The following is a 27,771-nucleotide window of genomic DNA, read 5'->3' as shown; positions in this document are numbered from 1 at the left end:
TAGGGCTCTGTCTCTGTTTTGTTCCTCTTAAGGCTGTCACCTCTATGCCCAATGATTATCTCATTGGTTCCAGGACATTGTTACCATTTATCTCCACTGGACATCTATTTTCTTTCCAAAAGGTAAGAAGCAATTTATGTCCTATTATAACTTTATTTACAATCTTAATTAATCCCACATGTCCAAGGTAAAGAAAGGTAATCATTACCTGTGTGTGTGTGTGTGTGTGTATCTTGTGTGTGTGTATATATATATCTCTTGGGTCTACTGTCTGGTACATTATTGGAGCTTAAGGAAACAAATAACAACAAAAAATCCAAACAACACCCATCATATAGCATTCGCTGCACTTCTTTTTACTGAAAATCCTACTACCTACCAATTCACACCCCAACTGCCAACTCCCTCACCTGAAAGCAAGAAGGAATTGTATTTTCATTCCAGCATATAATTGGCAGATCCATATTTTGTTTTTGCTTGTTTTTTTTTTTTTTTTTCAGCACAGTCAATGTGCCTTCTCCCTGATTTTCTCTGCCAAATATATCAGATTGTGGGAGGTTTATGGATACACAATGCTTCACGGGCAACCTGAAAGGTAGGGGGACTGCGAGGCGATACTGCAAAAAAAAAGTGTGATGGAGAAAGCGTGAGTGACTACTGGAAGACAGACCTGAGATAATTAGTGAAGAGGTGACAGTGAACATTACCATGATTTGTTTCACCAGGTTGTGTTTCAAAGATAATGAAGAACTATTAAATCATTTTCTTTTTTTTCTTTGAGATATTAAAGAATAAATGAAAGGAATGTGCAGATGCTAATTATAAATATCAATTATGATAAGTTTGAGTAGCTACCTACTTTATACCACGCTCCAGAAATATTTGTTATGCAAATGTATAAACTCGACCCAGTGGCTTTATAGATCACTGGCATCAGGTCTGGAGCTAATGTGCAGGAATAGGATGGTGGCTTAACTCAGTTGGGGGTCACTTTATTGCCAGTTTAACTGATGTTAAATTAGTGGGTATTTAACTGTCACTAAAACAATTTAGGGCTCAATTCGCCAAAGTATCATTTTTACTAATATTTTAGTGAAAGTGAAGAATCGTTTCTCTCGATGCCGTAGTATCATGCTGGAGGCACCACTGTTCTCTAGTTCACAGTAATGAAACTTGCATTAGCAAAAGTGAGCTGGATGCCTACTAAGGAAAAAAAATAATCTCCTTGAGAACTTGGTATCCTGCTGTAGTTTATTGCAGTGAAACCATTTTAACATCCTTTTTCACTGAATGAGATTTTTAAAATTTGTAAATCATGAGCCAAAATAGTACAATCCATCCAATATTTCATGGAAGACCTTTGCTCTAAGATTATTGTGTTGAAATCCCAAATTTTTGTTTTAGGGAAAAAACACACACACGGATGCGCGTGCGCGTGGGCGCGCGGGCGCGCGCGCGCACACACACACACACACACACACACACACACACACACACATATTTCCCCACCAACACAAGAAACATGATCAACTCCAAATTCAGAAAGATTTACAAATGCCACAACACAGTTATCTACCAGCAAACATATCATTTCTTTGTTTCATAGGACACTAAGGATGAATAATTCATGAACCCCATTTCACATGCTTATTGTGTCTGGTGGCAAAGACCCCGCCCGCTCAGCCCCAGGAAAGCTCAGGCGCTTTGCTGCAGGCACAGTGCTCTGTGCCATCCAGGGACCAGCCGTGTGCTCTCGAGTTACTGGAGCAGCGCAAGCAGCTCCAGTGGTCTCAGCTGTGGAGACAGCTGTTTGCCCACCGTCTGCGATGGCAGAAATGTGTGGTAGGCTTCCCCCTAACAGCATGGCCCCCCCTACACACCACACACACATGCAAACAACTCCCAGGCCGTGCATCATACACACACCACCACCAAAGGGGTGAAAGAAGCCCCATGATGTGGGGACCAGAATGAGCAGTGCATCACAGTTTAAAAACAACTCTTTATCTTGTATGCTAAACTACTGGAACAGAGGTGGTAGCCTCCGAACCTAAACCTTGTCATTTATGTATCAAAAGATTTGTGCATGCGTGAAATTCAAAATGATTTATTGTTTAGTTATTGCTTTATTTACTTACTTAATGGATTGATTGATGTGCTAGGATCCCACAGACAACAGAAGCTTTTTTTTTTTTTTTTTTTTTTTTTTTTAAGATTGTTTTAAAGGAACTAGATTGCAAGCAAAGTTTCAGTAACACAGTAAGTCAGCTCCTCCTTACTGGTTTGTATTCATAATGAGTTCCTTTTGGCTCTTGCCTGCTACCTGTCTCTGGCTATTCATTGACACGAAATACTGCACCTTGCACACTGTGAGAAGTGGCAGGGATGAAAGAATAAAATATTAAGCACGAAGGAGTAAAATATGCAGAAAAAAATCTGGATCCTGCAGCAGATTTTAGCCAATAGAAGCATCTATAGTAGGTAACTCCTGCATGGTGCTTGGGCTGGAAGCGATAGAGCTGCTTTAACAATGGGAGTTATTAGGATTCCATCTGGCATCATTTCTCCACAGAGGAGGGAGTTGCAGACAGAGGGGTGTCATGATTTCAATTCCTCTTGTAGACCTAGTATCATCTGTTTCTCTTATGGACATTGAACTCACTTTCATTTTATAGGGATATACTACATCCGAACTGGTTCATGTAATAAAATTATCTAAAAACACTGAAATAACTGTTACAAGAGAAGTTCCACAAACCTCTTACTAGCTTGCCTCTTGAATTTTATTTATTATTAGGAGCGCTAATTTTCTAATCACTCATAGTGAATAGGAGCAAAATCAAGGAAGGGGGTGCTTGATTTGTTTATAGGAATTTAGATGGCAAATTTGTGCACAACTCTTATTTGATCGATGTTCTATGCAAGCGACATTTACGTAGGGTCCCTGTAACCTCTTTTCCAAACCAACTCTAATTTGACATAATGCAGTGTAGAATGGCACCAGTCATCGGGCTTGCACCAGAAATGCATTTTATTTGGATTCAATTCAGACTCTTAACGAACTGGTTCCCACAAATGCAGCAGATGGGAATGAGGCAAATGGAAGAGTGTGTGGGGCCTCACACCCAGCACCCACTGCCGCTCCACTGTACTAAAGCCTTTCCTTAGTTAGTTGGTTAGTTAGTTAGCTAATTAGTTAGGCACATTCCAGCTGAAACTTTTAATTATAATTAACATATTTATCCTACCAATCCACCAAATTGAGGCATGACACACTACAGTCCAGCCAAGGCAAGGAGATTCTTTCCTTCTCTTTCTCTCTCCTACTGATTAATGTGGTGAATGCTGCCAGAAGATGGTCCAACGGTTTATAAACCTGGCAAAGCTGAAGCCAGACCTTCTTTTCTAAAGGTCAATTAAAAATGCTAGTTGCACTGTAAACAGAATTCTCCCTAGAAGAATACCACGCAGTGTCCAAAGTGGTCTCTTAATACAAAATATCAATTTGATTTTCCTCAGGAGATTCGCTCTCCTTTTGCAATGCAAATATTTTCAAGTGTACTAAACACGTTTTAGCACCTCAACATAGGCACTAAAACTATTTGCATGCAAAATTACCCAGAGTAGGCAGACAGGCACAAGCTTATGCTAGCACCATATGTGCTAAAGAATTTGAGCCAGGAAACAACTAGTATCTGGACGTTATTTACAATTTAAATTTAATTTTACATTATTATTCAAATGAGAGCTTATATATAAGTCTCTATTAAAATTAATGCTTCACATGGAATGAAATTTCACCTAAAATTATATTTTTAATAGTGCTGGGGGTTTTTGTTCCAGCTAGATTTAAACCATTCAAGAAGTATAATACAGCACTTTTGGTCCTTGTCTTTCAACTCTGTATGAGTGGTTCATTTTTCATTCTAAAAAGTTCTCTCAGAAAGAATAGCAAAATTAATTTTGATTGGAAGGCCCAGAAATCAACACAAAACACAGACCAGGTCCAACACATTAAAAAGCATAAGTAATTTGAGAAAATACACACTTCCTGGAAATAGCACAGAACACTGTCCCCACTCAGTTAAAAAACACCTTTTTTTCCTTTCCAAGAAGCTCCACATGTTTTGTGAACAGGGGAAGTGATTTTGGTTTAGCATTTAATGTGCAAATTGCAATGTGGCATACTGTCCCCAGAAAGTGGCACTTCTTTATGTACTCAGAACACAATTAACCCTATTATCTCTAGTATGCTTTCAGTGTAGCCTTAAGGAGTAATCTTCTTAAATCTATTGGTAACGATTGGGTAGAGTGCTTAATGTTCATTTGTTAATCTGTATCAAAACAGAACACTGCTTTCTTCTTTATCTTTTCAAGTAATTTTCTATTTCAAGTTTGGTAAGATTTCATGTCTGTAATATCATAGATTTAAATATGCAATAGTTTATTTTTATGTTTACATTAGCGAGGGGAAAAATTTAAGTGAATCAGAATGATTATTTCCAACTCTCTCTTCGACCTTTCTCTTACCTAGAGAGTTTACAACTGAATTCTGAGGCCGGTTGAGAAGTACTATTATCAGAGTAATCCTTTCCCTAGCTCTCTGCTAGGTTATCTGGAGATAGTTACAACTTTGTGTGTACATTACATATTAAGGTTTATTGAGATAAAGATAATACTTGGTGAAGTGCTTGGACCTGTCACTTATAATCCATTTTAGTTTAAATCTATTACAAAAAGGAGAAGTATCTTTTAAACACTAGGCTGTGAATAACTGCTTTTTAAACTATAACTGTGGAAATGAACTTGGGGTGAAGGGAATATAAGAAAAATCAATATGCTATATTTCACCACAAGGACGGCATCAAATATACCCAGAACCTTAACTGCAGAGGATTCTTCCTCCTGGATTAGAGATACTCAAACTTATTATCAACCTAATATATACATTTTTTTCTTTTGAAAACTTCAAGTATCATTCTAGGTCAAACATCTTTTTTTGCTTTCTTTTTTTATGAGCTGGAGAAAGAAGCTGCTTTCTTTCTCGACTTGCAATCAGTCTTAGAAATGTTGAATCATTGCCTGGGTACATGAACTCAATTCTGAGCAGCTTTAATTCACAGCAGCCAACATTTCTATAACATAAGCTCTCTAAAAAGGGCCCACAGAAGAACCAGAAATCTGTGGTTGTGTAGTAAGTTTAATGGGAATGGAAAATCTCCACGTTTACACATCTATTCTTGCATATTAATATCATTACATTTAAACTGTGGTTTGATTTCAAACATTGAATTAATTAAGGGAACTTCCAGGTCGAGTTATAATGCCAAATCAAATGCCAACAGCTCCCTCTACTGGTTGCTAGGGGAAAACATTTGATCTCTATCAATCAGAAATTTGTTGTTTACTTATTTAAAAAGCATCTTCACCAAATTAAATTTTGTTTAAAAAATGGCTAAGCTTCTCGGTAAACCTGAAAGATATTCACCTATAATGATAGCAACACAAATACTAAGAATTTTAAAAGTTGACAGTTACATGAATTTTCTCGAACTCTTGGCTTCAGGTGATCCGCCAGCCTCAGCCTCCCTAAGTGCTGGGATTACAGGCGTGAGCCACCTCGCCTGGCCAATTTATGTGAATTTTCTAACATCAGTAAACAACTTCTGCCCTCACTCAAAAATATCTAGTCATTCCCTTGCCTATTACCCTCTGTTACATAGAATTTGGGTTAGGGTTAAAATATAATGAAGGTTAGGTTTAGGGTTGCATTTTCTCTAACCTGACACAAATACCAAATTTGTTTTCCAGAAGCTGAGAAATCTCAATAGAAGTATCAAATTTCTACATGATGCTTCCTTGTCTCTTGATGAGCTCTAAAAAAGACAAGAAGAAAATAAAAAGAAGTATCTATTGTTATTTCATCGAGAATAAATAGATCACTTGTAAATTGTTTACAAGTTTTGAAGCAAAGAAACATTGGATTCTTGTATTTAAACTCTGATATTTGAGGTAACATGTAGTTTAGTGAGGGCAATAAATGTTAAGAAATGTAAAAAGCAAAATGCATTTTCTTCTCAAAGTCCTTGCCCAGTCCTTCATGGGGACTACCCTCCACCACCTGAAACAATCAGTCTCTTTGGTTTCACTCATTTAGAGCTGTCTCTCCCTCAAATCCACCACCCCCACAACTCTTGGCCTCCTTTTCACACAGCTATATTCCCTGAACATAAATGGAAAATGTAATAGCACACTCAGAAGTTTTCAAATCCCACTCATTTCAACAAGTGAGACTTGACAAGGTTGATATGATAGGCTCTTGTGAGAGGTTTTAGAATTTTGACGTAAATGCACTGTGAAGGAAAACCTTTCTTTTTTAGAAAGGAAGAAATATAACCCTACAGAGACAAGATCTTGCTCTATGGATGTTCTCTGCCTTAACGATGAGGTCTTTCTTCACCATACCCTCTTACCATATAAACTTTGAAAACAAACTTGTCATTTTGTTAAACATTACCTAGATAGAATATTTCACTCCTCTCTTTCCCTTTCTTCCTTCCCACCCCAGCCCCCCATACACTGCCTCAAAATATATGTATCCTTCATCTTTGAAAAGCAAATCACTTTTGTTTAAAGAACTATTCCTGCATCTTAAACTTTGTATCTTAATTTAGGAGATTACTGATTTCTTAAAGCATCCATAATTGGTATCATAGCCAAGGAGAATCTTTTTATGATGAGTTCTTCCTTGTTTAACAATGTAATTATTGTTGAATTACAGTATATCCTGGCATGCAATCTTTTTAGGAATTTTCTTATTTCACTAATTCTCTAAAAACACGAATTATCTTTTTAAAGTTGAATTTTTCATACATTATGTTAAAACTTTAGCTTTGGAGTCAGACAGGTCTTCTGGATTCAAACCTTACCTCTGTCATTTATACAATGAGTGACCTAAGGCAAACCATTTAAACTCAGTGATGCTCAATTTCCCCATTTGTGAAAAGGGAATAATGGGACACCTCTACCTCATTGTGTGGTTAATTAAGGTTGCCTTGAGATAATATATATAACATGCTTTAGCAGAATGCCTGGTACATAATAAACATCTAATGTTGCTATTTCTGCTCAATAAACAAGAGAAAGTCTTATGCAAATGAAACAATGTAACTGATTATTTTATTTCCTGGGGAAAAACATGCACCATAGTAATCCAGGGGATCTCTGAATACTGATGACTTTGATCAGAAAACTGAAAAGTAGACACTGTTTGAAATAAGGATTCAAGACCGAGTGCGGTGGCTTGTGCTTGTAATCCCAGCACTTTGGGAGGCCGAGGTGGGCCTCCCAAAAGTAAACTCCTTGATCACTTGAGGCCAGGAGTTCATAACCAGCCTGGCCAACATGGCAAAATCCTGTCTTACTAAAAATACAAAAAATATTAGCCAGGCAAGGTGGCACGCATCTGTAGTTCTAGCTACTTGGGAGGCTGAGGCATGAGAGCCTTGAACCTGGGAGGCAGAGGTTGCAGTGAACCAAGATGGTGCCGCTGCACTCCAGCCTGGGTGACAGAGTGAGATTCTGTCTTAAAAAAAAGAAAAAAAGAAAAAATAATAAGGTTTCAACTTTGAAGCAGACATAATTTTTACCTGGCAGCGCACAGCAGGATATCCTCCCTTTGGTACACTGTTTACAGGAGAGCAACGAGTTAGCCCAGGGAATAAAGTTGTCCCTAATGGGTCACCCGTGGGGAACATCTGCCGGACAATGCATCCATGTCAGATTGTGAAACCCTGGAAGATTCAATCAGTTCAAAATCCAGGCGCTGAAGTGTGCAGATAGATTTTATTCCAACCCCACCTCCAGCACCTACTGGCTCTGTGACCACAGGCCAGTTCCTCAGTTCTGAGCTTCATCTTGCTATTCTACAAAGTGAGAATATAGTCTAATTCACAGAGCTGGGTGAAAATTTGTGACCACGGATTTTTGTAAAAGATCTGCATGATCTGGCTCCTTCCTTCCTTGCAGTCTCTTCTGCTTTAACCCTGATTCTTGCTCTGTCTGATGTAATCAGACTGACCTTTTTGGAAGCCTGACCCTCACGCTTGCCTCCTTCCCTCACACTCTGTTAAGTATTTAATTCCCGTTCCTTCATCATATCTTAGCTCCGTCCGCACTTCCTTGTGGAACCTTCCTTGATCTTGCTAAGTAGATCCCTTCTGTGTGCTCTTCAACTACTGAAACAGAAGCAGTTCCCTTGTCCCCATCTCAGGGCAGGCGATGGGGATGTGGCTCACTTCTTCAGCACCCCACTGCTAAAACCCCTAAGGGAAGCAGGCAGACGGGCAGGTTGTGGGGCTGAGCCCACGGCAGTGTCTAGGAGTGAATGTTTACAGCTCCTGAGGCCCCAGTGGGAGTGTGTTACCAAGTCCTCTTTCAGTTCAGCTGTCCACAGTTGGCTTGTGTTTATCAGCGTAATTAGACTCCTGCCTTATCACAAGGACAGAGGGCTTTCTGTATCCCAGGGTTCTTGCCTTGGTGTACTGGAAGCATCGGATAACAAGTGGGCTTGGAGAGTGAGTGCAAGGTTTTATTAAGTGGAAGTAGCTCTCAGCAGATGGGGGACTCAGAAGGGAGATGGAGTGGGAAGTTGGTTTTCCCCTGGAGTCGGGCTGCTCAGCAGCCAGGCTCTCCTCCGACCGCCCCGGCCAAACTCCACGTTGTTCTCCCTGCTGACTTCTGCTGGCATGCTCATATGCCAGCGCATTCCTCTCAACGTCCAACTGCTTGAATCTTCTTCAACCGATGTGTTCCTCTCAACGTCCGGCCGCTTGTGTGCATGCCCGCTAGGGTCTCCAGGATTTTATAAGCACAGGATGGGGGCGTTAACAGGCCAGGGTGATCTTGGGAAATGCAACATTTGGGCAGGAAAACAGAAATGCCTGTCCTTACTTAGGTCTGTGGGCACAGGCCCCGGGGTGGAGCCCTACCCAGGGACCAGCCCTTGCCCTACCCAGCACTTCCTTGCCCTGCTCCCATATCACCACCATATACTTCTCCTGCACTGTGGCACAGATTTAATTGTATTTGATTGACCATTTATTTGATTGAGCATTTCTCTACCAGACTATGAGACACCTAAGGGCAAAGCGTGTCCGTTCTGTTCAGCATTGTATCCGCAATGCCTAGCAAAGATTAGATACCTGATAATTATCTGTTAAATAAGTACATGGAAATCCAGCGCATAATAGGTATTTGGAAAACGGTAGTAATTACTATAAAATCTTAGTATCACAGGGATGTTAGACATCTTCTAGAAGTTACTCCAAACCGCTTTTCCTTCAAAAATGTCTCCAGTAGGTTCACATGTTCTTAAGATCAGTGAGCAGGAAATCAAGGCCTCAAAATCAGTGGGTGCCTATTAAAATCCAGGCCTATTATCCAATGGCATCCTCGTTTCTCTTGGTTCTCCTGAATTGAACTCCTTTTTATAATTAAAACAATCTCTCAGCTGCAAAGAGCTACACATGTGATGACAGTAACTCTGAACTGTGCACTCCAACATGTGATTTCATACAGTGATTTACTTTGTGAAGAGAATCCTGTTGGGATTTCTGTGCAAGTCTTTGTATACTGTGAGAGGCTGTGTATCTTTGTGGGGGTGCGAGTTCCTAGAACTCAGATATTCCTTAGTTCTCTATTTGCATATTTACTCCACTATATACCTCCTTTAAAATTCTGTCACTGGATGGAAGTGGCAAAAATGTCTGGGAAATATTTTAATGCCATAACAAACATCGCTGGAAGTGTGGCAGCACAAGAAAGAAAGCGTAGTGGCAAACCTGGAGAACATTTCATTTTTTTTTCCCCATACATTAAAAAAAAAGAAAACCCTAGATGAAGGGTATGAAGTGTTGCCACTTTATTGGCCTTTTAGTCACATGCCTTTACGGACATATCCCTTAAACCTGTGTTAGTAATATTGATCCCTCAGGGCCCAACACAATTTCTGCTTCCTCCCTGTTCTGACTACCCCAGGATACTCTGACCATTTTTCTGAATTCCCATCATGCTTTTTGCTGTTTCATTCTTTTGCTAGTGATTTCAGAGATTTATTTTTCTCACTCAACTGCCTAGAAAGGTAGGGACACAGGGAATAGGGATCATGCCTTTGAGGAGGGGTAGGTAAGAAAAGTGGAGACCACTGATGCATGTTTAGATTTGGAAACAGCAAGACCCAATTGGAATTTCATTTCTTAACCCTTAACAACCAATGATAGCCTGGTCCAGGATCCAAGCCTCATTTATAAAAGCAGACAGGGAGCATTCCTTATCTTACCAAATTATTGTTAAAATTAAAATAGACTAAGGCTTGGCATGGTGGCTCATGCCTGTAAGTCCAACATTTTGGGAGACCGGGTCAGGAGGATCCCTTGTGCTCAGGAGTTCCAGACTAGTCTGGGGAATGTGGTAAACCCTGGTCTCCACAAAAAATACAACAATTAGCCAGGCGTGTTGGCTACTCAGGAGGCTGAGGTGGGAGGATAGCTTGAGCCCAGGAGGTCGAGGCTGCAGTAAGCCAAGATTATACCACTGCACTGCAGTATGATGGACAGAGTGAGACCCTGTCTCCGAAAAATTAAATAAATAAATAAAAATTAAATTAAGTTAAATTTAAAAGACTAAAATGTGGCAAACCAAAAAAGTTTGTCTTACCACACTTCCTCCTACCAACTCACTGGTTAAAAATTTAGCTAAATTAATTCTCTCACTTTTAAATACTTTTGTGGATTTATTTCTATTTTCTGATTATAAAACAAAAACAAAGTTTTTAGAAAATGTGAAAAGTGCAGAAAAGTATAAAAGAAAATTCAATTAACAGCTGCCATATTTGAAGAATTACTGTGTGCAATGACCATACTGTTTAATAGATTTTAATATTTACCCTCTTTAATTTTGGCAACAGTCCATGAGGTAGCTCCTAATATTAGTCCCATTTCATATGAAACAGTGAAGGCAAAGGGTACCTAAGGGAACACAACAAGTGATGGACTTCAGAGTCAAAGTCAGTTGTTCACTCCACAGCATAACTACATGCCAGCATAGCTCCCAAAATCATTCATAAATCAACTATGTCCCATCATAGAGCAAAAGCACACACTATTAAGATATTGTGGGTTCCAATATTTCCTTCCAATTGTATATTCTCACACACACACACAACTTACATATACACACACATACATACACAGAGCTATCAGGTATTTAGTTAAACAAAATTGGGATCATGCTATATATGTAGTTTTTTCCCATTGCCACTTTACTGGTATAAACATTCTTTGGATATATGCTTTTAGTGGTGACTACATATTGCATTTTTTCTCCTCATTGAACCATCCCCTTTGACTTTCAAATGATTCTCAATCCTTACTGTATAATTTTTCTTCAGGTTTAATTTACCACAAATGAGGATTATGCACATTATAATTTTCAACATGCAAATTATTTATTATCGTAAGGAGATAATTCTGTAATCTCTCAAATGTAACATTTGTGATTCAGACCTTGTAAGGAAAAGGCTTTCCTAATCCTCCTTCAGGTCCATTTTTTAATAATGTTTGAAAAAAATAGACAACTCTGTTAAATTAATTCAGCCCATGGTACCAAAATATATTAGCAAAACACCAAAAGGTCAAGAATGAACCCTCCTGTGTAATTTCAATGAGTTTTGTCACTGGTCTAAGAAAGACATGTGATCTAGCTGGACGAGGACACAAAAGGTCTGGGATCCTAACCATAGTCACTACTTACTACCATGTGACTCTGAGCAAGTAAATTGAACTCTGGGAGCCTCCGTTTCCTTATTGTAAATTATAATAGCAATATTTTCTCCACTGTAGGGTAGTGATGAGAATTAAATGCTAGAACACTTTGTACGTCACTATATTTTATTGTTATTATTACCTAGACTGGCCTAACTAAACGACTGTACATTTATCCAGAATGAAAAATCACAGAAAATTATTTACTTTATCCTTTTAAATGCATAGAAATGTCTACGAAAGTCACAGAGGTTCTCTCTGTTCTGGAATAAAATTAACAGATCATTTTTGTCTCACAGAAGGGAAGAACGTATGGAGAAAGGGAATTGACCTGTTATTAATTAGACATATCTGATGATGCTTGACTTTTTTTCCAGCATTGAATTCTATTTGAAATGTAAAATCGCTTCCGTGTTTTTAATCATTTTGACTTTTCCTTTTCTTGGCTCCATAACACAAAACCTCATCCTCCTTAGCATACAGAGTAGGCAAAACAGAACCATAGTTGCTCCCTTAAATGGAGGCTTGGTGTCTTCTGTGACTGTGGCTTATACAAGCCCTTTTGTGCCTAGCAGCAGAATGTCTTACCCAGAAAGCGGAAGACCTTCAGTAGGCTTTTGGCATGGATGAGTTGGGACCTAGCTCTCTACTCCATTGTCACTTTCTTGGTCCACATTCTCTTGGCACCTGTGTATTGGCCTACTGTGTAAATAGCCACATTACATAAAAATCCAGTAAAGGGTGAACTTAGTCATTTCTATTGGTTTTTGCCCTCCTTCTCATAAAAATCTCTGGTCAGAGAATCATATCCCAACTGATATTTTAGCTGCACTTTCTGTTCTCTTTTTTTCTGAAAATTTCCTTGTCACATTATTTTTGTTCTCTTACAGGTTTTAGGGGGATATATCCCTCCGGAAGTTGAAAATTCTTCTAGTGCTATCAGAATGCAAATCTGAGCCAACATAATATGATTTGGGTTTGATTGCTTTGTTTATTGAACTTTCCTTTGCTTTATTTCAGTTGAGTTCATATCACAGTGGCTATGGTTCCACCAGTCCCATATTTCCAAATGATAGATTCCTTAAAAAATCTTCCTTTTCTGCATCTTTTGTTCTTAAATATCTTATGTTTAGCTTTAGCAGTCTCCTGAAAAATGAATCTGGCTTTCTGGAGTCATAACTGTCAGCAGCATCTGTCCCTTCCCCACTATAATAATGAGACTGTTGTCTTATTTTTTAACCTGAGCTTGAAATCCCAGGAGTAACATTTTTCTTACACTTTGTGCTGCATGTGTGGTATTCCTGCACCATGAAGTAAACAATAATTATGGTATACCTCAGTAATATAAGTGTTTACATAAAAATTAAAAGTAAAAGAAGAAGGAGAAGGAGGAGAAAATCTCGTTAGAGTTGACTTTCCACTTGGTTCATAGTTTACATGCCCAATTGCAGGTTGTAACCCACCTCTTTAGGAGAATTTCAAATCCTGTGGTTACTTGCCTTCAAACATCAAAACATCACTATTCATTTATGTTTATAGCCTTCTATTATGTTTAAATGAGGAGAAAACATAATAGCCTTCTATTATGTTTAAATGAGGAGAAAGTCAAATACAAACTGTTAAGGCAATTTTATTTGAAAATCAGGTTTAAATATAATATACTGTCTATCTCTTCTCCTTCACTTTGGAAAGGTTCTCTAGACTGCCATGCATTCAGGACATAGGCATGGGCAAGGACTTCATGTCTAAAACACCAAAAGCAATGGCAACAAAAGCCAAAATTGACAAATGGGATCTAGTTAAACTAAAGAGCTTCTGCACAGCAAAAGAAACTACCATCAGAGTGAACAGGCAACCTACAGAATGGGAGAAAATTTTTGCAATCTACTCATCTGACAAAGGGCTAATATCCAGAACCTACAAAGAACTCAAACAAATTTACAAGAAAAAAACAAACAACCCCATCAAAAAGTGGGCAAAGGATATGAACAGACATTTCTCAAAAGAGGACATTCATACAGCCACATGAAAAAATGCTCATTATCACTGGCCATCAGAGAAATGCAAATCAAAACCACAATGAGATACCATCTCACACCAGTTAGAATGGCAATCATTAAAAAGTCAGGAAACAACAGGTGCTGGAGAGGATGTGGAGAAATAGGAACACTTTTACACTGTTGGTGGGATTGTAAACTAGTTCAACCATTATGGAAAACAGTATGGCGACTCCTCAAGGATCTAGAACTAGAAGTACCATATGACCCAGCCATCCCATTACTGGGTATATACCCAAAGGATTATAAATCATGCTGCTATAAAGACACATGCACACGTATGTTTATTGCAGCACTATTCACAATAGCAAAGACTTGGGATCAACCCAAATGTCCGTCAGTGACAGACTGGATTAAGAAAATGTGGCACATATATACCACAGAATACTATGCAGCCATAAAAAAGGATGAGTTTGTGTCCTTTGTAGGGACATGGATGCAACTGGAAACCATCATTCTCAGCAAACTATCGCAAGAACAGAAAACCAAACACCGCATGTTCTCACTTATAGGTGGGAACTGAACAATGAGATCACTTGGACTCGGGAAGGGGAACATCACACACCGGGGCCTATCACGGGGAGGGGGGAGGGGGGAGGGATTGCATTGGGAGTTATACCTGATGTAAATGATGAGTTGATGGGTGCTGGCGAGTTGATGGGTGCAGCACACCAACATGGCACAAGTATACATATGTAACAAACCTGCACGTTATGCACATGTACCCTAGGACTTAAAGTATAATAAAAAAATAAAAAAATAAAAAAAACAAACTTGGAGCAAGACATTCTTCTGTTATATGAAGGAGGAAAAATCAAAGTCTTATGACGGGGAAAAATAAGAGTTTTGCCAGCTGTAATCCATACTAGTGAAATGATTCTGAGCAAGATAAGTAATCTCTTGGAACCTCAGTTTCATCACTCATAGAGTGTGAATAATAGCAGGACCTGCTTCTGAGGGAGTTTGTGGGCATTGGCATGGTAGGTGAGCAGATCTCCCGGCCATGGACAGTTTCCCACTCCAGGCCTAGTAGTATATCTGAGAGTTTGCCATGGAGGGGGCTGCTTGGGCTAAGGTCCCCTGTGCTGAGCAATGGTGTAAGGGAATCAGAAAATGGAGGAAATCAGAAAAGTAAGGAGTTGAGGAAAATGGAAACGTAACTGTAAACCAGTACTTGCTGTTTCGTCACCTTTGGTGAAGTTGAACAAAGTGAAAGAGTGAAGGTAAAACAGAGCTTCCTGGCTATTGCCTTTATTAGTTGCAAGCATGGGAAGAGGACCTATAAGGAACTCACAAATAATTGATCAGACTTTTTTGAGCAGTTGCTTTTGAATATTTGATGATTAAATATTAACCCATATGATGTTTTTCCTCCTATCTTAGCTTAACAGAGTAGCTGGCAAATTGTGCACACTAAACAAAGTTTTTGAATAAATACATATTTTAAATATGTCGAGGAATCAGTCTTTTTTTTTAAGTACACTGCAATTCATTTAAAAAATAGAAATTAAGTTCTTATGTGTAAACACTGGAGTATAATACTCAGTCAAACACTGCTCTTGCACTAATACATTTTTTTTTTTTTTTTGAGACAGAGTTTTGCTCTTGTTGCCCAGACTGGAGTGCAATGGTGCAAATCAGCTCACTGCAACCTCTGATTCCCGGGTTCAAGCGATTCTACTGCCTCAGCCTCTCAAGTAGCTAGGATTACAGGCACCCGCCACCACGCCCAGCTAACTTTGTTTTTTCGTTTTTTTGTTTTTTGTTTTGTACTTTTAGTAGAGACAGGGTTTCACCATGTTGACCAGGCTGGTGTCGAACTCCTGACCTCAGGTGATCCACCTGCCTTGCCCTTCCAAAGTGCTGGGATTACAGGCATGAGCTACTGTGCCTCGCCTTGCGCTAATACATTTGGAGAAGAAAATGTGGATGCTACCAGAGTGTGCTAGAGCTGACTCATGCCCACTCGTGAAAGCCAATTGTTAAATTGTCAGAAATTTTGCAGGCCAGTTGCTAAAAACAGCCATTGTTAAATACTAAATATTAAATTAAATGTAGATCTAAAACAAAAGGCAATACTCAAACATCATCACTTCTCAATTATTTTACTACCCTCTACTATTATTTATGCTCTTGAGGAATTGACATCTACTGTATCTGTACAATGAAAACACTGCATAACAGTGTATTGCTGTGAATTCCAAGTCTGTATTCAATGATGTCTCTTTGGTATTTTAAAATCTGCCGTGTGGTATTTGCACCAAGGAAGTCAGCAAATGCTACAAATCAGAGCTATTTTTTCCTGGAGACCTGGTTGTTAAATGGGCACACCACTGGCTCTATCTCAATACAAGACTGAAATAATAGTTTGAGACCATATTACCTGGCCTATTTATAATATCTAAGTTCAAAAAATGTTTCATATGCTTTCATATGCATTATACCATTTCAAATAAAGAAATAGAAGCTTCCATTCACACAGCTCTTGAGAGATGCAGCCAGAAGCAAAACAGATGCTTCCAGATTCTGATTTGACTGCTCCATCATCTGCACCCACTCTGATTGGTAGTGGAATGCCACCTTGAGAAGTCTGCATGGTGTCTTGGCTCAGCAAAGAGTATGGGAGAGGTTGGTTATTAATGTCCTCAGGGACTATGGAGGGGTACGGAGGAACTCCCTTTCTGTTATTTGACTTTTTGGCTTACTCCTCACTGTCTTCTGTGAGACAACATAAATTTAAGTATTTGGTAAATTATATAAACAATAAGTCTAAGCTGAACTGTGGATGTATTTGATTTTGTCTATATTAAATGGAAGGAAATAAAGTTTTGATCAGTTCAGGGGAGAAAATGGAATTTGAATGGAATCCTGAAGAAAAGAAAGGATCCATTTGGGTGAGAGAAAAGGGCAAAACATCAACAGATACATACAGAGAAGGAAATACAATGACCATCCTGGAGAAAAATGAAGTATCCAGTTTGGGTGGAGGGCAGGATTTACAGATGGGAGTGCCAGAGAAAGGCACTGGCAAGATAGATGGAAACTGATTACCAATAATCCTAAATGACAGTAGTAAACTTTGAAGCTAAACCGGTACAGGTTTGCAGGAGAAGGGAAAAGTTGAAGAAGAAAAAGTATTTTAGTGATTGCTTTAAAAAGTTTATGTTTAAATAACGATGCTTACAGTATATACTTAATTGGTAATATATGTCATATAATTTACCTTGATCTATTCCAATTAGACCAAAAATAATACTGTTTTTAGTTTATTAGGAATGAAGAAAAGGTCCTCTCTCAAGTGCTCCTATATCAGGCATCAAGAACTTAATAAACTTACCTATGGCTTACTTCATAAAATATTAATAATATACATCTATTGTGCCATAAACACTTAAAATATGATGCAAAAATATAATGTTTCCATGCTAGTTTATAAAAATTCACTATCTGTAATATTGTCTTGGGGAAATAATGTGTATACGTCTGAAACAATTGTAAAAGATACTCAGATTCAGTTAATATTGCATGTGGATTGTAGATTTACACAAGCCAATATTCAATAAATTGAATCTGAGTGACACCATCAGCTCTGATAATCAGCTGAAATAAACAAGGAAATTCAACATACTGGTCATTGACTTTCTGATTTTTATATAAAATAAAATATTCAGTTTTATCTTTAACTACCCAGAATTGGCAACTATACTATATGGAGCACAGTGCTCTTTCTGCACTCAATGTATGTGAGGAAACATGTCATTGGCTTACCTGACTTTAAGTTGACAAGCACTCATTTACAATGTAGACCTTAAATACACTCAAGACAATCAAAACAATTCCAATGCAAAGGGACCTTACAGAAGAATTTAATGATGGAGAAGGTTTTTGATTTTGATTTTGTTTTGCATTTTTTTCCAAGGAGTTTTTAAAACAAGATGTAACATGATCAATCAGTGGCCATATTCAGAATGAGCTAGAATGGAGTAGTGAGAATAGAAGCAGGAAGATTAGCCAGGAAGGTCTGATTGTGTTCCTGTGTCCCAATTTTTGTGCAAAGGAAATTTTGCTGAGGGCAGGCACCAAGTACAAGTCAGATCTTATCATGCATGATGTGTGCATCTCATTAGTCACTATACCTCACTCCTTTTTTTTTTTTTTTTTTTTTTTTTTGACACAGAGTCTCACTCTGTCACCTAGGCTGGAGTACAGTGGTATGATCTTGGCTCACTGCAACCTCCGCCTCCCAGGTTCAAGCAATTCTCCTGCCTCAGCTTCTCAAGTAGCTGGAACTACAGGTCCGCACCACCATGCCCAGCTAATTTTTGTATTTTTAGTAGAGATGGGGTTTCACCATGCTGGCCAGGCTGGTCTCGAACTCCTGACCTCGTGATCCACCTGCTTCAGCATCCCAAAGTGCTGGGAATAAGGCATGAGCCACCACACCTGGCACCTCATTCTTTTTAATACAAACTGGTTGGGACATAGCTAAAGAAGAATACAGTAGAATGACATAGAGCTCAGGCTCTATTGTCAAGCTATCTGGATTGAAATATGGGCTTATGCTCCTCTTTTCTGTAAGATATTGATAATAATACCCACTTTGAACAGTCAGTGAGAGGAGTAACTTCAGTGATTAATGTATTTAGCATATATTCAGGCACATAGTGAGAAAATTGACTATTAGTAATATTATTTAACTGATGCTGGTGGCCAAAGAAAGTATGCTATAAACAATTTGACCTGACCACAATAAACAATTACAGAAATAATTACAGAAATTAAAGACATCTGGAGCTGCATTTGATGGGTGTTGGGGGAGAAGGGTATGGCAGCAAATAAATGCTTGTTTCCTTGGTGCACCCACCCCAATGCATAGACTGCAATGGTCATGTAACTCTTCTTCTTTTATTCAATTTCTCCCAATCCTGCTGATTCCCTACCTTTCTAAGATGGTTTTTGTTTTCTGTCACAAAGGTCCCAATTTGGGCCCTGACTCTGCTGGAGAGAAGAGAAAGACCGAGAAGCAGCCTACCCTACCTGTAGCTCTGGGTCTGAGGATGACCAGGAGACCAGAGAGCAAAGCAGAGTCAATGCAAGACCGAAGGGTAAGAAGCCAAAGGGTAAGAACAGAGAGAAACCCTGGAGAACAATCTTGCATAGAGTTTATCTAATAGTGACAGAAAAAAAGGAGGCTGTAACTGAAGCCCTCCTGAAAGAAGGTAATTATTTTTCTACTCCACCTTACTTCCACCTTAGATGCTGTATTGACAAACTAAAGCATTCTTTTGCCTCCAGAGAATTTGGCTGGATCAGAGTTTTTAATTTGGCTGGATCAGAGTTTTCAAAAAATGAGCTTTCCTACAGTGTTTGATCCAGTAAAGCTTCATGAGAAGGTAGATGAAATGTGAAATATTTAGATTGGTATTCACCTGCATATTGTACAAGAACTCACAGAGGATGCCTCCTACCAAGATCAAAGCATTGCTATTTATACTAAAAATTGAAATACTGTGGAAATCAACATTACTCGACACAAACTTCAAAGAGAAGTAAAGCCTTCATTTGAAAAATGTTTATTTGGAGATATTTTCCTAATTTTACCTCTCTTATGTCACAACTGTTGAATTTGCTCATTTACATTTGTGTTGAGGATACCATAAGGAGAGGTTTGTTTGTTGTTGTGTTTTTAAAGTCCCACAACTTCATAGTTCCTAGACTTTTATGTTACTTATAAACAGCAAATAAATGATAGTTATTATTACTTATGACTCTACTCTGACCAGTCACTATATACACATTGTTTCTAAACTTTATAGCAATTCTCCAAATATATTATTTTTCTCACGCTACATATGAGGACTCTGAGGATCAAAGTTTAAATTATTTTCCCATATTCATTTGGATAGTAACCAATAGAATTGGAGATCTTCAACCTGTGTTGAATGAATGCTTCATAGACACCACATGCCTGTCATTCTGATTATCTTATAGCTCAGCAACCAGGAACCCATGACTGACTCTAATGATGAAAATCTAGTAAAATATTTTTAAAAACCAAACCCAAGAGAATCATTTTGTTAAAAATGTTGGCTTATGAGAACAGAAGGCAGCAAGGCAAAGGGTTCTGCCCTATATTTATGTAATAAGGACTGTAAGCTTGTGCATATTGCTTAGCTTCTCTGACTCAGTTTCATCATACCCAGTAGGTGCTGACACTGGTATCCTCAACATTAGTCAACAAGTGCACCTTTGATGGACATTCAGGTTCCAGAGCAAATATTCTTTCCAAAGATATCACTTTACCTATGGTGTCTGCAAAGCATTCATTCTGTCCCTGCTCATTCCCTCAATGTGTATTAAGCACTTACCAGAGGCAAAGCAGCATGTTGAGTACAATAAAAGCCATATTATGCAGTGGGCATTTGAATGACATCTTTGACATGAACTTACAGAAAACTCTCATTCCTTATTGCACCACCTAATATTTCCATTCCTGACTCCACATTTCCTATGTTTCCAAAAAGAAATTTTTCAGATGGCAGCAAGATGTGGGAATCTTACTGGAACTCAAAGGCGATATGAGATTTGAGCAGCTCAGATGGTTCATTCCTGTAGTGTAAAGTATTTATCTTCTCAATTTGAAGAGCAAATGTTAACATATTTCCAAGTTGTTGTTATTGAACTGTAGTTACTTAACCATAATCACCTAAAAAAAATCTACAGTAATTGATGTGTGTTTTATACTTGTAGTTGTTATTCAACTTCTGTAATAATCCTTTTTATTTATTTTTACTTTAGTAAATTAGGTAAAATTTAACAGTTTAAATGGTAATCAAAAACCTAAAGCTTACTCCCAGAAAATAGGGTTTTGGGTTTTTTTATTTTTCATTTACTATATTTATATGACTAGGCCCATATCCCATCCCCACCTCCCACATGGTTCCTATATTCACTGCCAATATTTTTAGGAGTAAATATATGATGTAATTTTTCTCCTAACAAGCTGCTGTGACTGTTGGCAGTAGAAAAAAATAGGAGTTGGACACAAAGGAAATAAATGGAAGAACAGTTGAAGAGGCCCAGTGACTCCTATTGGGTAAAAATCAAAGAAAGAGTGTTAGATCACAAACCATATCTCTGAGGTTGCTTCTCCAAATATTGTGAATGCAAAATAATTTCATTCAAAAGCAAATATGAGTTTTGGGATATTTTATTTTACCTGAGGAAATCAAAAGGAATAAAGACAGAAAAACTAATGATTATCAGTACCTATGTTACACAAGGGCACAAAGTACTAGGCCAGAAAGCATCAGGTCGGAGAGCAATTCTTTACCACCTGCCTCCATTTCGTCTAAACCAGCATTTCTTCCAATTGATTGATGCCAGTTTATATGGATTGTTAAATATTTTGAATAGCACAGCTGGCTAGTGCTCTGTAAATGCTGTTTGACTTAATTCTCACCACAAGCCACTAAGGTTAAGTATTATTATCCCAATATACAGATAAAGGGATTGGGAAATGAGGAGGAACATTCATGTCTACACTAGTTTGAGACTCTTCCTCTGGGATCAACTCTTATTTCTAAACAAGTACAGAGCTGTACCTTTTGCATCTCTGTCTCTAGTGTCTAGGAGAGTCCTGCCATGTACTTGGTGCTCAAAAATGGTTTACCCAATTGAATTGAACAGACAATTGTTCAGTTTGCTAGGATGAAGAATATCTCCCCTATGTGTACAAGTTTCACATACAGGTGAAACTTGGTTCACATGTGGGGTCCAACTCAGGATTTTGCAGTCCCACCTTCTCTTTCAGGCTATAACTATAGGAATTTAAGAGTTCTACCAGTTTACCCTATCAATAAATACATTGCAGAAAATGTATTTACATTAATCGTTCTCCTTCTTTATAATGCATTTCTTCTCAAGAAAGAGGCAAATAATGCTACAACTCTACCCTAAGTGAATGTGATACAGATGAATATTTAATACCAATGTATTTACAGCAGTGTTATTTGTATTAGACACTGAAAACAAACTAAATGTCTAAGGATGGCAGAATGGCCTAATTAATCATTGTTGAGATGTATGATAGAATGTTATGCAGTTATGGTGAATCACGTTTTAATTAATTTGAGATTTTGTGTTTAATAAGCTTTTTATTGAAGTGTAATATACAGAACAAAAAGTGCACAAATTATAATTATAAATAATTATCATTAATTTAAAAATAATTAGTAATGAGGCAACTACTTAATGGTGTCTCCCAAAAACTAACTTCTTTTCTCCTCAAAGAGATTCATTATTTTAACATCAAATAGGATATAGGGAAATAGCTATTATCACATAAGTGAAAAAGGATGAAGCAAATTGTGCAGTATTCTCTAATTATGTGATTATTGATATGTAACTAAATGTGCAGAAAAATGCTAGAAGGAAATAGCTAAAATGTTATCAGTGGTTTTATCTTAGCAATCAGAATAGGGGTATTTTTATTTTCTTCTTACAGAAAATATACACGGCACTAATGAATACTTTTCAGGATAAATATTATTTTAAGGAAATAAAATATGTTAAAATCCATTGTAAACATGATTTTTCATATTTGTCAGATGCTGGCACTATTTTTCTAGTCCTAAAATGTAGAAGAGCTCAAAAAGTGGCCTAGAAAATTAGGCTATTACATACAATTATATTTAAAGCAATATATCTCCCATTAGAACATGGATAAAATTATGATATGCTTTTGGTTATACCATGGACATTAATTACTGAGTACTCTAAGTACCTACCATGAAACTACACATGGTATGGTTAATTCTCCTAGCCAGTGTGATTTTTGTGTTGCTGCCAGCACAAACCTTATAAGGTTCTCATTGTGCCAGTTTTGTCACATTCCAGAGAATTTTCTTCCCATCCTTATGGCTTTGCTTGGAAAAGAATGACTAGAAAATGATGCTGGAGATCATAAGGTCAGTCTAGCAGAAATTGTACTGACAAAGCAGCAGAAGTTTCTGGAAACAGATCTAGAGTTCTGGAAATCGGCCGAGGTCCAGGGGTATGTAGATGACATGTTCTGCATTTTGATTAAAATTAACTAGAAAAAAAATGGTATCTGTTTGCCTTTGTTTTTACAGAAGTCAGATAATATATTGATGTGAGGGTAGAGCTGTGGAGGAAGATTTAGCTCCTAAATAAGCTTTAAATATATAATAAAGATTAGCTGGATTCTTTCCTTTCTGTCCTTCCTCCTAATATTTCTTTCTTTGATTGCATGTTTATTTTGAAAACAGATTAGAATTTACTATTCAGAGGGATGTATGAGAACTACAGGGAATGAAACAAGAACTAAATAGAAAACAAATGGAAAGGAATTCAACAAAATAATTCACAATATGATTTATCTAGGAAAAGGGAATCTGAAAAACTTTCCTAATCAGAAAGCTTCCCTCTTGGGAAGCCCATTTTCCCAGAAGGAGCTGGAGAAAGGAACAAATACTTCATCGCTGATGGTAAAAGCCTGTCCTCTATGCACGCAGAGGGTCCTGGTTCTGCTCTGCACTGTGGAGAATTTGCCAGTCTGAGTTGCCCAGGTTGCGGAGAGATTGCAAACACTGAGTGCGGAGAAAAGGAGTGGAAATTGTTAGGAGTAACTATGGCTCAAACTTCATAAATAGTAATGATGTTTGCAAATTTTAAGCTTCAAACTGCTCTCCTTATGGTTCAGAAAGATACATTTTTTTTCCTGGAAAGAAAAGCCCAGAAAAGCAAATGTCTTAAAAAAAAAAATCACTGCTTTAATAGTCAGACTGTAGAATTTAGTGGCCAGCAGTGACCCAAAGTGGTAATTTTTCAAGCCCTGACATTTATTTAATGCCTTTAGTATGGTTATATAAAAGTGTTTCACATATACACTATTAATATTTAGGTGCCAGGTGGCTGCTATGCATAGTGTTTTATTATTTATGAGTCTGTTTCTCTGGTTCACAGGGAGATGAGTGGCTGTCATTGACCCAAGAAGGATTCTTTTAACATCATACATTAATTTCTTCACAGAAAGAATAACATTACCTTATAGTTTGGTGGTAGAGCAAAACATTAATTTTCTAGATAGGGTTAAGAGAATCATATGGCAATTGTGCATCTGTAGCTAGTGAGGACTATAAGCTTGTGCATATTGCTTAGCGTCTCTGAGACTCGGTTTCATCATCTGTCCAATGGGAATGTTAATGATATTTTTTGAAGGAACACATGCCAAATACCTGTCAGAGTACTTTGAAAACAGAACACGCTTAGAATTAGTTTCCTACCTTCTTCCATGAGTCTCTTTTCTCATCTGAAAAGCCAGTGGGTTAAGTGTGGAATGTCAAATAGTTTCATTCCATGTGATAACTCCAAGCAATTGATATGAACTGCTTACAGCGTTCATGAAAAAGGTTTGAAACCCAATGTGGGAATATCATGAAAACGCTAAGTAGTTGATTCTTGTCTACCTTGGATAAAGGAAAAAAGTGGCTGCACATGTGCTGCTGCCCGTTTCTCAACCCTCCCAGATACAAAAGCCTCTGGTTTTGAACTTGACCTTTGTGTTCATGAACTACCTTGGGTAGAATTAAGGAAACCTAATTAGGATCTTTGTTGCTAGCACTTTAAAGCATTACTAATAACATTCAAATACAGCCTGGCAATTTCCCTAGTCGGTTTAGTCAGTTTAGGGACTCTTATTCACAGACATTGCACAGAAGCTTACCTTGCCAACTTGTGACCAGTGAAGCTCTAACTCAAAGGCTGGTATTTGAATATTTGCCAGTAAAAACAACTGTATGGAGTTTTATTACCTTATATATTCCAAAGGAGCCAGGATAAGATCTCTGCTTATCTTATTTCTATAAACCATTCCACGCACCTCACTTCACTCCTCTGAATTTCTTAGGAAGAGAACAGAGAACAATATAGTTGGAAGATATTAGATGTCAACAATCCAATTGTTAATAAATATAACTAAGGGTAGAATTTCAGAAATTAAATGTATTATTAGATATAATTGCTAAATTTGTTGAAACTTATTTTTTAAATATTAAGTTCTATTTTCATGTTGTTTTTTACTTTTATTATTAAAAATAACAAATACTTTGAAAACATAATTTTTAATTGGCTCCAAATCTCACAACTTTAACCTAGCCATCATGATTGGGATTCATTCCATTCTAGTTTTTGTGTATTAGAATATGTACAGGTACCTTTAGTGGTTGTAAATACAATACATGTATAATTTTGAATTGTAATCATTCAGAAAGAATTATATTCTCTCACATTTCCCATCTTCATTATAAACAAATGAGGTTATTTAAATTACAATATAGTAGGTCACTGGTGGTTGGGTAATAATTAGTTAGCATTTTACTTCTGATAGGGATTTTATATTGTCAAGGCCAAATCATGATTTCAACTTAGATCTGTTTTCTACACAATCCAACATGGGAAATCACACAGACTGACAAAACTGTCTTCTCATTCTGTTGAAAAAAACCAATTTGTAAGAAAAATAAAAATAAAAGTCCCATATCCCATTTTAAAACAAAGAATTGAGAATATGTCCTAGCTAAAACGTTTTAAATATATCATATTTTATAATAAATGCAATTTCAGTGCTTCCAAATATTTCATGGATTTTGAATAGTATACTGAATGTGCCATGATAAAATGACAAGATGACATCTGAGATTATTATTATCATCTTAATGTTTGTCAACAACATGAGAGCAGACACTGGGTCGTATCCTATAGAAATGCACCTTGACTGGGCATAAATGGAAAGCAAATGGAATGTGGCCACTAGGGTTCTGCTTATGTGAATGTCTAAGGAACTGCCAAAAGGAATTTTTTTTTTAAGAGTTGAAATAGAGAGGGAAATATCACACACCAGGGCCTGTTGGGGGTTGGGGAACAAGGGAGGGTAAACTTTAGGACAAATGCCTAATGCACGCAGGGCTTAAAACTTAGATGATGAGTTGATACGTGCAACAAACCACCATGGCACATGTATACCTAGGTAACAAACCTGCACATTCACAGAACTTAAAGTAAATTTTTAAAAAAGTCAAAATATAGTTAAGAAGTATAATATAGACTGGTTTCTAAAGAAGACAGCCTGGATGACCTTTTTGTGTGACCACGGCAGAGTCTCTTAACCTGTCTGTTTCTCAGTTTTTTCATCACATGGCTGATTTATTCAACAGAATAAATATGTACAGCTCTTTAAACAGTGGCTGGGATATAAGTACTCCCTCAGTGGGTTTTAGCTATTATACTACAAATGTGGTTCAAAGACATGAAGCGGAACTGGAGCAGACTCTGGATAAGGCATGATGCCTGTCATTCTGATTATCTTCTAGCTCGGCAACTAGGAACTCATGACTGACTCTAAGTATGGAAATCTAGTAAAATTTTTAAAAATCAACCCCAAAAGAATTGTTTTGTTAAAAAGTTTGGTTCTTGAGAAGAAAAGCAGCACGGCAAAGCATTCTGCCCAGTAGATGCTGACACTGGTATCCTCAACATTAGTCAAGTTCATCTTTGATGCTGTCTTTGTCTAAAATCATCAACAGCAGTGCCTTGAGGTAACAACTAGTGACATATATGCCAGTTTGCCACTGACAGAAAAAATGGCACATTCCCAATGAAGCTGGAGAGAAGAAAAAATATGAGATGAAGCACAAAAGAATGTTCCCAAAGTTCTCAAAGGAGAGGGACTATTTCTGAAGGTAGAGTCAGAGCTAGAGGGAAATCATGTTTTGTCGTGCTTATTTTTACCCACAGGCAATTATGATATATCAAAACCAAGTTTCAGGTGGTGTGCACAATGATTTGCTACAAAAGTATAAAAATTGATTCATTCAACAGATACTTACTGAATACCTACAAAATGCCAGGTCTTATGCACTTGCACGAGTAAGTCAGATAGATTATATTGTAGTAACAAAGGACAACAAAATCTCACTCATTAACAACAAATGTTATTCCTCATTTATGCTATAGGTCTCTCACAGGTCAACGCTGGATCTACTCCATCATCATCTTCACTAGGACACCCAGTTCGATTGAGGAGCCTTGACATGGTATATTGACAGAATATTGAGAGAAAAGAGAAATGGTGAATCAAGCACTAATCTCAAAGCTTCTGCACAGAACTACTTACATGTCACTTCCTCCCATGACTATTCCTAAATTCAGCCAAAAGGGGACACATAATCTCTTATGGGGGAGGGCACCACGGGGAGAGAAACCCGAATATTTGGTGAATAGTAACACAATCTACTTTGTTATAGAATCTGTCCTCAATGGTCTTACAGTCCAAGAGCGTTATGTTTAGTTATAGTAGTCTTAAATATGATACTAAATGAATTGAATAGCCAGACATCTGTGAAAGTGAAACTGTGATAATACAAAGTCAGTGTGCTTTTAAGTTTCAGTTGCTTAAGGCTGTTTGGAAGTAAGGATCAAATGAGTTCAGAGCCCTAGGATTCAAAAATAACTCCAGAATCTTTTATCATTCCCCAAAGGAAAAGCAATAATAAGTAAGTTACCAGACGTTCATGTACTCTCTCTGAAACTGTAAGACTAACAAAGGAAAATTTTCAAAAGGCAAAAATACTCTATCATTTATTTGCAATAGAAATTATTCAGCCGGGCACGGTGGCTCATGCCTGTAATCCCAGTACTTTGGGAGGTCGAGGTGGACCTGAGGTCAGGAGGTCGAGACCAGACTAATCAACATGGAGAAATCCTGTCTTTACTAAAAATACAAAATTAGCCAGGCATGGTGGCACATGCCTACAATCCCAGCTACTCAGGACGCTAAGGCAGGAGAATCTCTGGAACCCGGGAAGTGGAGG

At 37.7% G+C, this 27,771-nt stretch overlaps 1 long non-coding RNA gene across 1 annotated transcript; it reads left to right on the top strand.

The window, feature by feature from the left end:
• Nucleotides 1-27,568, top strand: LOC105489099 (uncharacterized). The gene is made up of 3 exons (XR_011613063.1): nucleotides 1-122; nucleotides 18,854-18,984; nucleotides 26,915-27,568. It is a non-coding gene; the product is annotated as an uncharacterized lncRNA (long non-coding RNA).
• The last annotated feature ends 203 nt before the right edge of the window (nucleotides 27,569-27,771 follow it).

The sequence above is a fragment of the Macaca nemestrina genome, chromosome 14, assembly GCF_043159975.1.
Source record: "Macaca nemestrina isolate mMacNem1 chromosome 14, mMacNem.hap1, whole genome shotgun sequence".
Taxonomy (NCBI): domain Eukaryota; kingdom Metazoa; phylum Chordata; class Mammalia; order Primates; family Cercopithecidae; genus Macaca; species Macaca nemestrina.
This window is presented reverse-complemented; position numbering and strand designations above follow the sequence as displayed.